The sequence below is a fragment of the Ipomoea triloba genome, chromosome 8, assembly GCF_003576645.1.
Source record: "Ipomoea triloba cultivar NCNSP0323 chromosome 8, ASM357664v1".
Classification (NCBI taxonomy): domain Eukaryota; kingdom Viridiplantae; phylum Streptophyta; class Magnoliopsida; order Solanales; family Convolvulaceae; genus Ipomoea; species Ipomoea triloba.
In genome coordinates this window covers 6,124,992-6,137,183 of record NC_044923.1, presented here as the reverse complement: position 1 = coordinate 6,137,183, position 12,192 = coordinate 6,124,992, and the positions used below count along the sequence as shown (strand labels likewise).

At 33.2% G+C, this 12,192-nt stretch overlaps 1 long non-coding RNA gene across 1 annotated transcript; it reads right to left on the bottom strand.

The window, feature by feature from the left end:
* Window positions 1-2,854: 2,854 nt before the first annotated feature.
* LOC116027928 lies at window positions 2,855-6,117 on the bottom strand. Its single transcript, XR_004100025.1, has 4 exons — window positions 5,904-6,117; window positions 4,371-4,495; window positions 3,622-3,690; window positions 2,855-3,438 (listed from the first exon to the last, which is right to left on the bottom strand). It is a non-coding gene; the product is annotated as an uncharacterized LOC116027928 (long non-coding RNA).
* Between the last annotated feature and the right edge of the window lie 6,075 nt (window positions 6,118-12,192).

Genomic DNA, 12,192 nt, shown 5'->3' with positions numbered 1-12,192 from the left:
AGTTTTCCATCATCTTTTCTCCCAATAGTATGCCATTGCAAATTTTTTGCTTCTCTTTGATTAGCAAACATGCGTTTAAACCTTGGTATTATAGGTAGTTTAAATCTTGCTTTATGCTCGTACTTTCTTCGCTCAAGAAGGGATAAAGTATGTTGTATTGATGAGTGAGAGTGGTAGCTTACTGAATACTAAACAACAGAATACTGAACAAAGAAGGACAAGTGCAGTTTATATACAAGTAAGAGAGGAAAGGGATTATGATACGCCCTTAAATGTAATTATATAACTTAATTAGGAAGAATTAATTATGTTTTTAGAATTAGTATGATAATTAGGATGGTATAACTTAATTAGTGGGAGAGTTAATATTCAGTCTTTTGCAGTGTTGCAAAAATCCTGCCCAGGTGCCGATTAATCCCCGCCTAGGCGCTAGGTGCTGGTCGACCGCCTAGCGTATCACATTAAATGGTGGTCTAGGCGGCTGGCCGGTTAGGCGACCGCCTAGGCCGCCAAAGGACCGCCTAGGCGTCGACTAGACCGACTAGGCACCGACTAGGCCTTCTAGTCGGTCGATTAACTATTGTTGTTTTTTTTTAATGGGTTATTTCACTCAAAACAACATTGTTTTGAGCAAAATAATCCTAAATTGTATAAACTTTAGATATTTTTAGGTTAATATTTAATATTTTAGTATTAACTATTAAAGTTTTATATAATTTATAATTATTGGTCTTTAAAAAATTAAAAATACTTAAACAAATTTTTAAAAATAAAAAATAAAAAAAAATACATGGGCGCCTAGGCGCCGATTAATCCCCGGCTAGGCGTCCTAGGCGCTAGGCACTCTCCGAGCGCCTAGGGAGCGCCTAGCGATTTTTTCAACCATGGTCTTTTGAGGGGTCATTTTCAAGTCTTGGGATTTTCCATTTATACCTTTCCGAGTTAATATTACTATACATTTTCAAGTCTTTGTCTTTTGAGGGGTCATTTTCAAGTCTTGAGCTTTTCCACAATTCCACTTACACCTTCCCCATTTCCGATTGAGAATTCAACTATACATTTTCAAGTCTTTGTCTTTTGAGGGGTCATTTTCAAGTCTTGAGCTATTCCACTTCCACCTTCCCCATTTCCGATTGAGACTTTCTCTATTGTCTTATTAATTGAATTATGTTATGTGATACATCCAACTAAAAGGCTAAGCTAATAGTTGAACTGCACATTTATGTTTATATATTACTAGTATTTTTGCCCGTGCGTTGCACGGAATGGATTCGTTATAATATTTTAAGAATATTTGAATCAATATACAATTATATAAATTATAACATCGAATATTATATAGCGCAATTGATGAAATTTGTTGGATCGATTATGTTTTTCTTTAATATGTTTTCCTTATTTGAATTAGAGCAAATAATTGTCCAATTACCCGTGCGATGCACAGATAAATTTTTTATTATATATTTAGATAAAAAAAATATATAACATTGAACGTGTGCATTTATTTGATTATAAGATTAGTGCAAAAGTATTACTCAATTAATTAAATAATATATGACTTGTTTATCTATAATTATTTTAAAAATATTGATATGTAATATGACTTATGTAATTATATTATTACTAAAATAAATATGGGAAAAATGAAAAATAATTTAATTATAATTATTACGGAGTATAAAAATAAATTCAATGACATGTTTAGCTTAATTACCATAATAATTATTAGGCAATTATTATTAGTCAATTATACTAATATATGTGCAATTATACTTTTATACATACCTTAAGTATAGTTATTTTCACCATATCGCGTTTAGTTTTTTCTTCCTCCTCAATGTTTGAATGAATTAATTGTAATTATTATTAAAAAAATCTAACAACACATGTTTAATTATTTTTTTTTAAAGTTTAAATAATTTAAAGTTGGGATAAAGTACAAATAAGCCATCGTACTATTTGGGAAACAACAATTAGGCCATCGTCAAATAACACCCAAATAAGCAACTGAACTTGGTAAAAAAGAACAATTAAGCCACTAAACCCGTAAAAAAGATCAATTAACATTTTTAACAGGTTAACTTCATATTTACTATTGTTCGGACAGAAATTTCAAAAATATGATTTTATTTTTATTAATAGTAGTATAGATATAGAAGTATAGATAAGTATTCGAATTATTATTATTGGTGTAAATAATAATTAATAAAATATTTTTTCTTATAAAATTACGCAAAATTTGTTTCCATAATTCTCACAATTATAATGGTTTAATTATTCTCGAAATTTGGGAAATAAAATTTTGTAACCAATTAAACTTTATTAATTTTTTACTAATTAATTAATAATATTAGTTTGTGTGGGAAAGTTGAAGGGAATGATTTTACTTTTATTAATAGTATTGATACTTGAATATAGAAACAATATTACCAATTAATAGATATTAGTTAATTTCCATTTTACATTTTCTTACCAAATAAGCTTTATTAATTATTTGACCAATAAAATATTTAATTAATTCATTGCAAAAGTTTGGGCGGGAGAATGAAATAGGATGATTTTACTTTTATATATAGTATAGATTTATATTGATAGATTTATAATTAAAAATTTACATTTAGAAATTAAAAATTTAGCATTTAAATTTTTTATAATTAATGTAGTGCATATGTATGTATTTAAAAAATTTCTAAATATTTATGAACACATATTTTGTGAATTTTATAATTTCATTTCCTTAATTATATTTCATATTTTATTGATTATAATTTAATGAAATTGCCAAAAATATTTCCACGGAAGAAATATTATATTTCTCAATGAATCATAATGGCCCATCAAAAGATCATATTAGTGGCAGCCACATAATTAACTTTTGATTTCATAGTAAGTTTGATTAGTACCACACTAGCACCTGAAGAGTAAGTACATCTCTATCCTACATTTAACCCATTTTCTCAAGAAAATTTGAAAATGGATGTCTGATAACCAACTTAACATTATAGTCTAAATCCTCATTTCAGTATGTATGGAGTCCATACATACATAAAGTTAAAGTCAAAAAATATAACGATAATGCTTACCAGATGTACAGCCACTGTCATAGAGGGAAAGGGTGGCCTGAATAGCAATGTAACATACACCACAGGGGCATTGAATGTCTCAAACAAGAGATTTGCATCATTTTCTCATGATTAGCCTTGGGGTCAAGAGGAGCTTCTGTAAGGCCTGGGTGATCTCTGTAGAAAGGTATGATGCCAGATTTCCTCCTGTCATCCCAGTTGCTCACAATTCCATCATTCCATGTTCAATAGGTACTTCAGAGTCAAAATACCTCTCTCCAACATATATCCATGCCGACCATCACTCTGGTGTGACAAAGGCACCCAACAATGCTAGGGAAGACATCTCTTGGGACATCATCTCCGTCAAATCAACCTAAAAATTTCAGCATAAATTTAAACATCTGTGTGTAAGCCCAATAATGCAAGGATATTGGCTTATATATGTGCATGTGTGTGTGTTCACAAGTTACTTATCAATTTCAGCAAATACATCTTGAAGAAATCAAAGGTCCACACCAATTTCTTTACAGCAAATAATTTGCTAAAAGTTACTTACCTTGATTCCAGCTTCATTGTCACACACAAAGGCTGAATACCCTCACCTTCTGCCATCTTCTAATCAGTTCTGCAAAAACAGCTGTGTCAGATCAAACTGGTAAGATATCATAGGTATCCAAGGCATGCAATGCTCAAAAACTAACACCTGCATGTCTTAAAACTAAACACACAAAGCTTCACACCATTATTCAATATTAACCAATTCACACTGTTACTAATTGAAAGGCGGTAGCTTATACTCTCATATTTTCTGGAAAGGAAATACAACCTATATATACAAGCTGAAGGATGTCCTTTATGCCTATTGACATCCCCTATGCCTATTCAAACACACACCACTGTTCAATATTAACCAAGGATTCATGGATTTTTCTGACCTGGCTGCATTCGGAGTAACATCATGCTTAAAATATTCCCTAGAAACTGCAAATCACTTGTACCTCTGATTTCTCATATTAAAATGCAAAAATAAATAAATAAATTTTCAACCAAAATTTTGCAAATCTCAATATTGAGAATTTCAATTGAGGACAAAAGGTATAATTTTTAAATAATTATTAGAAGGAAAAACAAAACAAAAAAAAAAAAAAAGGTTAACAGAGTATGCTTTGCAATAGATCCCAAGAAACCATCCAAATTGCGAATCAACATATACAAGATTTCAACAGATGAAAAGGGGGGGAATTTTTAGCCTGATCTACAGCTTGCAGTTGATAGAGTTTAATGACAAAATGAGAGGATTTTTACCTTTGGATCCCAGATATTGATGCTGCAATTAGCTCTTCTGTAGTGGTTGATAGTTGATACCAGTGATTATATTGACTTGTCCCATTTCATATCATGCAATAGAATAACTCCTCCAATGAGTCTCTCTATAAAAAAACAGAGGATTTCATTAAACACCAGTTAGATTCAAATCAGACTTAAGCCCAAACACCACGTTGTGAGTATTCCATATTTTAAAATAAATACAACAAAATACCACGTTGAACAATTAATTAAGATATAATGAATAGAATACCATGCCAACATAAATAGATTCATGAGAAATACGGAGTAAAATTTTGGAAATTTGGGGAGTTCAAATCAAAAATACCATGTCAGATTTGGCAAAGAATGCAATTTAAGAAATCTAATATGGGATCAAAATTGAAGACAATTAACATAACTTATCAAAATAGAATACATCCGATCGAGGATGGCTACATCAGGCTATAAATACATTCAAATGTACATACGCAGACCTGTGTGTTTAAATACAAAATACATTATAAATCAATCAAAGTATGATTTTCATGAACCACCCCACCATAAATACTTTTTTCTCATAACTGGATCAACTTCAAGTTAAGTTATTCTAAATTAATCGATACAAGGAGTATGCACAATAGAAATGTACAGACTACCTTGGCTAAATGATTCCTCAAAAGAATTTTTCAAAAGTAAATTTCTATAAATATAAATACTAAATTACTGAACTAGGAATAAGTGATATCAATCAGTGAATCACAATATCAAAGAAATTGCTAAGAAAATTCAGGAAGCAACAATAAGCAAATCACAAATACAATTAGAATTAGAAATAAATCACACAATTCACAAATGAAATTAAATGTTGCAAATCTCATGAAATTAGAAAACAAAAACAAAACGAATAGTGGCCTCTGATTTCAAAGCTCCTCTTACTCTCTTACCCTTCCTTCACCTTTGGCAGCCACCATCGCGACGAGCACAATGGGGTAGCAGACCGCTGGCACTATTCTTAGCCACCAGAGCAAGTGTTTTGAGAACAGCACGAAAATAGCAGCAAATACTAGGCCAACTCCGACAAGATCTGCCGTTCTGGCAAATCTTGGTTTGCTTTCTCGGAGCAGAAGGCCGCTAAAGATGCAGACACATCCCAATACGTTTGCCAACACGAAAAGCTGATCTACAGCTTCCAATTCGTGGCAACGAGAGCAAAGTTTGCCATAATACCTATCTGAAAGATTAATTTACTGAGCTCCAGCTTATCCATCGAGGCCGTGTTACGGTTCTCTGAGGAATCGCCGGAGCTACAGGAAACCGTTTTTGGGATTTTCTTTACCGCAGTCTCTTGTGTTCGCTGACTTTCAATATCCATTTTTTGAGATAAAAGTGAGGAAAAATAGTAGTAAGTATTTCACCCGCCATTTTATAAGGTTCAGGGAGGAAACATCCCGGAAAACCGCTATCTATAACCATTTCTTTGAGATAAAAAGATGAGAATTAGTGTGTAAATAGGGGTTTAAAGGCACTTACCACACTTAATCTCATAGCAATACTTCTCCCGCGTCCCCTCCGGGAACTCCCAAGTTTGTGCAACCAAAGTTTTGCAAATCTCAATATTGAGAATTTCAGTCGAGGACAAAAGGTATAATTTCTATGTAATTATTAGAAGGAAAAAAAAAGGGTTAACAGAGATATATGCATTGCAATAGATCCCAAGAAACCATCCAAATTGCCAATCAACATATTCAAGATTTCAAGCTATAGATCAAGCTAGAATAACTCCTCCAATGAGTCTCTGTATAAAAAACAGAGGGTTTCATTGGCAAATTATGCTGTGGACCCAGGTCCACCTTGCAAGGTGGACCTGGGTCCAAAACTACGTCGTTTTTGTCTTTTTTTTTTTTAATTAGTAAACATATTGCTGAATATAGAGTTGTACAAAAATGTGTGAATATAGAAGTTTCAAAGTGTGAATGTAGAGTATAAGAATAGTGAATGTACATTTATGATTGTGTGAATGTAGAATTGTCCAGAAATATGTGCATGTGAAGGTTTCAAATTGTGAATATAGAGTATAGAAATCGTGAATGTAGAGTTATGCATGTGTGAATCTGTAATAGAGTTAAGAAGTTCTAGCAACTTGTAGCCCTGTAATGTGTGAATGTGAAGTTCTCAAGTTGTGAATATAGAGTATAGGACCTGTGAATATAGAGTTTTGAATGTGTGAATGCATAACAGTGGTAATATAATTACTAAACATATAATCTTGTAATGTGTGAATGTGGAGTTTACAAAGTGTGAATGTAGAGTATAGTGTATGTGAATGTAGAGTTTACAAAGTGTGAATGTAGAGTATAGTGTATGTGAATGTAGAGCATAGTGTATGTGAATGTAGACCCAGGTCCACCTTGCAAGGTGGACCTGGGTCCACGGCATAACAATTGGGGTTTCATTAAACACCAGTTAGATTCAAATCAGACTTAAGCCCAAACACCACGTTGTGACTTGTGAGTATTCCATATTTTAAAATAAATACAACAAAATACCAAGTTGAACAATTAATTAAGATATAATGAATAGAATACCATGCCAACATAAATAGATTCATGAGAAATAGGGAGTAAAATTTTGGAAATTTGGGGAGTTCAAATCAGAAATACCATGTCAGATTTGGCAAAGAATGCAATTTAAGAAATCTAATATGGGTCAAAATTGAAGCCAATTAACATAAATTATCAAAATATAATACATCAGGCTATAAATACATTCATATGTGCCTGGTGTGTGTTTAAATACAAAATAAATTATAAATCAATTTTCATAAACCCTATTATATTGTGCCCACTTAAACAAACTCTAACCCCATGCCCATTTCTTAAATTGATCATATAATTACTCCGTCCGTAGCACCCGCATGCATTATGGTTGATGTCTTAGCCGCCACCATCTTCTTGTTGTTGACAAACACCCCCGCCATGATGAAAGGCCTGATACAAAGGAACCAGCACGGAGCTAAGATGATTCTTAGCCACCACATCAAAGGTATTGCCAACAGTAGATAAACCGCAGAAATTACTAGGCCCATTCCCACCAGTTCCGCATTTCTAGCAAAGGTGGGCGTGCATTCTGGAACCAGAATGCCGTTACAGATGAGAGAAACTCCCATCATGAATGCAACAATGACTATCTGTTCCACAAAGTGCATATCAGCCCCTTTTCTCATTTGGTAGAGACCAAAACATGAAGCGACAGCTATCGGGAGGAATGCTTTGCCCAGCTCTAGCTTTTGCATCAACCCCATTACCAAGATGTTCTCAGAGTCAGAGGGATCATCGGCGGCGGATCTCTCTGCACCGTTTTCCGGGGGGAAGCTTAACAGGAACTTCAGTAGGTTCTTCAGTGTATTCAACAACCTGAAGGAGAAGGCAGCCGCTTTCGTCAAGTGCTTTGCTCCCACCATACTTAGAAAGGTTGCGAGCTGAGGGTAGGTTTTGGTTGGGAGGATTTGGTTGTTTTATGCTCGTATGTTCTTCAGCCATCAAGCTATTATAGGCTTTGAAGCTTTGGTACTGCACACTAGTCAATTTAGATGCAAGTTCGCTGATAATGACAGCATTGAGTAAGATCGAACCATAGAAGACTTGCATTTGAGAAATACTGATTTATTAAAAGGCAAGCCAACATTCGACATTAACATTGACTCATATGGATCGTCGTGACATAAGAAAACACTAATGGAAAGTCTCCTTTCAAACTTAGTTTTGGATAGGAAGGTGTCAAGGAACTAACACGCGTTAGATTTCAATTCTTATAAATGCGATTTCTTTAAAATCCTTAGAACTTTAAAAGTTATAGTGTTTATTAAATATATGTATATTTTAAAAAACAATTTTACAATAATTTTTCGTTACAAACTTGAATTTAAAAAAAAAATGTATCATAATATAATGTATGAATAATTTTGTTCTTTCTTAAAAAAATTCAAAACTACATCAATTTTCAATCACTAAACAATGTCCACATTAATTAATAAGAGGTTGTCTTTTTTTTGAATACTAGGCTATTGTCATTTGTCATTTTCAGGGGCTTGACATTTTTTTCAATGTGGGATAATACTCCATATGACTTGGAAGGGTAATGGCAGTTACGTTCCATGTAATTGTTGACTCTCATGCTTAACTATGGGGTAAATCAATTGTTATCCTTTAAAATTTTAAATTATATTTATATTAATATAAATTTACATACTTTTTCAATGTGGGATAGTAAACTGATTCCTTCAAATTCTTTTAGAGCTCAATTTTTTTTTGAGTAAATACCCAAAATGGTCCATCGACTATAGCTAAATTCACAAATTGGTCCTTGACTTATGATTTTAACCAATAACATCCTTGACTTTGCAATTTTTACCTAATTTAGTCCTCCGTTAGTCTTACTGTTTGTTGACCGTGAATTCGAAGGACAGCGTGGTAATTTCACTTGCTCCCTGCATTCTCCCTCGCCAAAACCCAAATCCTCCTATCACTTCTTCAGGAACTCCTACAATTATATTCTTTTCAATCCCAAATCGCTGCTCATCCACGTTTTTGGATTCTTTCTGCATTTCTCTTTATCCAGCTTCTTGTCGTTTTCTTTACCCGGAATTCGCCGCTCTCTTTTCTCCTCTCATGCCCAGGTTCAGCTCCATGTTCCCCCCTCAAACGATTACGCTTCCTCCCGCCGTGGCTCAGCCGCCCAAGGACGAAAGAGAAAGGTGCGAGTACGGTAGGGTTTATGTTTACGACTTGCCGCCGATGTTCAACGAGGATTTGGCTTTGAAGAATTGCACAGATCTGCATCTTTGACAATGGCAATGCGGGCTGAACACTAACGAGGGGTACGGGATGAGGGCGACGGAGATGGCTCCCGGCTGAGGGCTGAAGGGTACGGGATGAGGATGAGGGCTGAACACTAACGTCGGAGGTCATATTTCACCACCGGCTCCTGAATCTTCGCCACCTTTTCTTCGGTGTATTTGAATTTTGTTGCTACTTGCAGGATTCTTCCCAGTCTCGATCTGTGCTATCTGAAGCCTTTTACACCAAAAAGAGGACCAGATACGAAGCTGCTCCCAACGTCAATGGAGATTTTAAAAAGGTCAAGCAAAGTTTGTGAAATTACTAGACTATCCCTGTGTTTCACAGCCATTTGACGGGCTCATTAACGGAGGACTAAATTAGGTAAAAATTACAAAGTCAAGGATGTTATTGGTTAAAATCATAAGTCGAGGACCAATTTGTGAATTTAGCTATAGTCGAGGGACCATTTTGGGTATTTACTCTTTTTTTTTTACTTCATAGATATATTTTAAGAATCAATTTCTCATTAATCGACTATATCTATTTTGAAATTTATAATATATTATATTCATTCTTTCATTTAGTAGAATCTAAATTCATTTTGAACAAACACAACTCAAAAGTGAATCTCATTCAAAACTTGTCCTCAAAATGATCATATTAAATATCATTTTTGTTATTTTTTCTAACAAATTGAACATTTAGGGAAAAAAAACACTCTTGTTGCAACTCTTTTAAATATATCTTTTTTACTTTATTTAATTCAATATTTGGAAACTGTTGTAATAGACCTATCAGCTCAAACATATTAATCAAGGAAAATTTGCAGAGGAAAAGTAAAAGACAAAGTAAGTAGAGATGGGGGTAATACTTTATTCATCTGTGTATCTCCTTCTAAACAAGAGTTTATATATATACAAGGTGATTAAGAATGCCATAATGGTAATAATTACAAGCTGTTACAAACGTTACAATACTATATAATAATGTCCATAATAAATATTTATAACACTCCCCTTGGACATTATTTGATCATGATCTTGCCTCGTTAAAAACTTGCTAGGAAAACCCTGTGGGAAAACCCTATACAAGAAAAAAGTACAAGGTATCGTATAAAATATATTCATGCCTCGTTAAAAACTTCACTAGGAAGACCTCGTGGGAAAAACCTAGTTGAAGAAAAGAGTACATGATATTTATGAAATCATATATACTAATGGTTGCTTCATTAAGACCTTAACTTAAGAAAACCATATGGGAAACACTTAGTTAAGGAAAAATGGTACAACCATAAGCCTTTAGGGCATATTTCTATGCAATGTCATCCTCTTATTAAGGTTACTATATCATACTCATGCCTCGTTAAAAACCACACTAGAAAAACCCTGTGGGAAAAAATCTAGTGAGGAAAAGAGTACATGGTATGCATATATTCATATTTTGCAAAAGAGTACAACTGATATTCCTCTCAAGATCCAATCTTCAGGATTTGTCTTAAGTAAATTTATTCTTCATCTCCCCCTGAAGATAATAATCTTCAAGTTCTATATGCATGGTTTTCAATAAGTTGTAGAGAAGAGATACGACACAATCTTAAGGATTGTCTTTAGAATTGAATTTGATCATATTCTTAATGATCATATGGACTGATGAAATTGTTATAATATTTTTGTTGCTCCCCCTGAATTTAACGTACACATATCAATCTTAATTACTTTTGTAGGTAGGGATTTGAATGAATACACAGATTTGTCAACGGAGCAATTCATATATTTTTATCATTTCTTCTTGGGGAGAAAATCCTTTTCAGTCAATTTGACTTTGTAGAAAAGATCATAATTTTGTGATGTAATCATCTTGTGATTTTATCACCTTTTGAGAAAAATGAATATTAGTAACCGACTTATCCCTATAGAATATTTGATAATTGTGTATATTGACTACATATCTGATTTATTTTCTGCTAGTTTTATTAAATAGCGAAATATATATAAAGCCATGACCATATTGGGTTTCTGCGTAAAACCCTCAACTCGCTTTACATTATAACACTTTCTGGTGTATATTTTCTTTAGAGAGTTTTGATTTGTATGCCTTAATTGCTCTTTTCTAAAACAGTTAGCATGCTTCAAGCGTTAAACTACTGTTTTAATTTCTGGATCTAGATTTTAAGTATTCATGAGCAATAGGGGCAAAATGTATTGTCGAAAACTGTAACTATTTTGTAAATATATTTATACACATGGCATTTTTATCAACCAAATAGATGGCATTTCCCAAGAGTATGGTTGTTCCGCTTCCCCAGTATTTTAGTTATTTGGTGCACCTACAATTTTACTGGGGATTTTCGCCTTCCAGACGAATGTCTTCAGGATAAAACTTTATGTTCTAGGAGTAACGAAATTTGTACACTAGATCTAGTTTTTGAAAATTCTGAAACCGATAATATTTCTAATGCTTCTAGCATAAAGAAAATCGGTAGAAAAGTTTAGTCCTATTTGGGGATGTCAATAATATTTCTATAGACATAGTCACTCCTTGATATTTATAGCAGATTTTTGTTCAATTTCTGAATCTTCTGGTTCAATAAAACTAATACATGGGTTTGAAGATCTTTTCATTTTATGAAATTTTCTCGGCATTCTATAAAAAGTTTGGTCAAATCTCCCCCTAATGCCGAGAAATGATCTTATAATAGAGTATGCAGTCAGCGTCTCTAGTAATCCTTATTATAGATTCTTCAGTATTTGATGGTTCTAAGAAAAGAGAGAACAACATACTGATATTGAAAAACTTAACGCAGATAGGGAAATGCGATTTTGAACCATGTACTATGTGTTTGTGATATGTAGTGGTTTCTGTTATAAATAAATTGATAATGGCCATTAAACTTGAAGACTCTTCCTTTGCCTTCTAATTATTATATTGTTTATGTTAAGGATACGAAAGGTTGTATGAATTAGTATAAATTGATAGTGAAG